Consider the following 2,389-nt stretch of genomic DNA (forward strand, 5'->3'; position numbering starts at 1 on the left):
TCATGATATTTTACCACAGTTAGGAATATTGCTGAACTCTACCTACTAAATTGTGTGTGTATGTGGTTTGCTCTTGTGAGCCCAGGTGTGTGCTCACCTGTGCATGTGGAGGTCAGAGGATGTCTGGCTAGAGGAGTTCAGTGGCTTCCTTGATCACTCCCTACCTTGCTTAGGGAGACAAGCCCTCTTGCTTGAATCCATGGCTCACTGATTTGGCTAGTCTAGCCAGCCACTGGCATCTGAACTCCTGTCCTCAGGCTTGTGTAGAAAGCACTTTACCCACTGACCCTTCTCCACCCCTGAAGATGCTTGTAATTTAATTGGCCACAACAATGACAAAAATAACGAATGCAATGAGTTATTTTCTCTTGTGTTCACACTCTGTGTGTCTACATGGAATGAATAACCAATGTGCATGTGTGATGAATGTGTACTTTTCATAGTTGTGGGTGAAAACATATGTAGACATATAAATTTACTGTTTTATTTCCTTAGAAAAACAATGAACATGCTAGGTCATGTCTAGATTTTTACTCACATTATTTATATCTAGATTTTTATTTACACACAACAAATTGATATCAAAGAAAATACAAGCTGGGCGTGGTGGTGCATGCCTTTAATCCTAGCACTTGGGAGGCAGAGGTAGGAGGATCGCCGTGAGTTCGAGGCTACCCTGAGACTACATAGTGAATTCCAGGTCAGTCTGAGCTAGAGTGAGACCCTACCTCAAAAAAAAATAAATAAATAAAAATACAAACCAAAATTGGAAGCTTATGTCAAAGTTCAGAATACATTAAAAAGCCTAAGATACATTAATGGGAATATAAATATATAGACATAAGTTACAAAGAAAATGACTATGAAAAACTTTATGTTCAAAACATAGTTTTCCCAAACTAATTCGTGTTCATGAAATGCACCGTATCTTTTTACAATGTCTCTGTGTACCAAGTACAAAATTTATTAGCTAAAGGAGATGGGTGGGAAAGGAAGAGGAATAGAGAGGGTAATGGAGTAGTGAATGTGATAAATAGATATACACATATGTATATATGGTATGCATGTATGAAATTACCACAATAAAAACTGTAATTCTGTGTAATTACCATGTGATATTAAAAATCATTGTAAAAAGGCACAGCAATAAGGCAGAGGTAGGCAGATCACTGTGAAGGCCAGTCTGCGACTACATAGTAAATTCTAGGTCAGCCTGGGCTCCAGTAAGACCTTACCAGGAAAAATAACAACAAGAATAATAATAGCCAATAATCTGAGCCATGCTTATGAGCACATAGCAATTGCTTGTGACTTTTGGGGTCAAAGGATTATTTGCCCTGTTTAGGATTAGCCTGAAGATGGAAAATGCCAATTTTCACTACAGGACAGATCCCCAGGGGGTCTTGATGATCAGGAGTTGGATTTGCAGGAGCAAAGAACAGGCGCAATGGCTCTGAGGGGGGAAATTCAGTGAATGTGAAGATGTGGGAGGCATCGCTGACATCATAGAAAGAAATGTTCCTCAGCAACAGATCAAAGAAGATCACAAGCAGAGCCTGCCCAGCCAGGGGTTCACCAGCAGAGCAATCATGGTCTCTGTGCTGGCCGCATAGACCTCTCCATTTCGCAGCCCCACGGTCCAGAAGCCTCGTCCTTCCGCCAGGACCACTGGCTCTGTGCGGTCAATGGATTCTTTGCAAACGCCTATATCCCATTCTCGGCTTGATCCCACATCTACTTCCCAGTAATGTCGGTGGGAAGTGAACCTTGAGGAACGCAGGACGCACACTGAGACCTGGAATCTCTGAGCACATTGCTTCCTTTCCTGTTTGTCAGAGCCACAGTGGACCTTCCTCAGGTCATCAGAAATGATGAGATGATCAGGGGCTGTGTCCACATCCAAAGTCATGTCCACTGTGGATGAAAACCCAGTAGGTCAGCAAAGACAGACACACTACTCTCAGCCCTTCACTTCCTCTTTTTGTCCTTCTCTTCTACTACTCCCATCACTTTTTTCTTCCTCCTCATCTCCCCCACCACTCACTCAATCTTCACTTCCACTTCAAGGACTCAGATGGCTCACTTTTACTTTTTGTTTGTTTTTTGAGGTGGGGCCTCGCTCTAGTCCAGGCTGACTTGGAATTCACTATTGTTGTAGTCAGCATCATGTTGCTGGAATGAACCTTCAGATCAGACACAATTATGAAGAAAAGAGAGTTGTTGAAGCTTGCAGATCCAAGGGACATTCCATAATGGCATGGAACCTGATCCTCAAGTCACTTATACACATCCAGATTTGAAAAAAGCCCTTATGGCCAGTGTTGTCAAACTAAGTTCCAAGTGAGCACATGCATGCTTTATATTTTCTTGTAAATATGTAGAAGAAACA

The 2,389-nt window shown here is 42.0% G+C and overlaps 1 pseudogene; it reads right to left on the reverse strand.

The window, feature by feature from the left end:
- Positions 1 to 1,322: 1,322 nt before the first annotated feature.
- LOC101599540 lies at positions 1,323 to 1,909 on the reverse strand (annotated as a pseudogene).
- Between the last annotated feature and the right edge of the window lie 480 nt (positions 1,910 to 2,389).

This window comes from Jaculus jaculus, chromosome 14 (genome assembly GCF_020740685.1).
Source record: "Jaculus jaculus isolate mJacJac1 chromosome 14, mJacJac1.mat.Y.cur, whole genome shotgun sequence".
Classification (NCBI taxonomy): Eukaryota; Metazoa; Chordata; class Mammalia; order Rodentia; family Dipodidae; genus Jaculus; species Jaculus jaculus.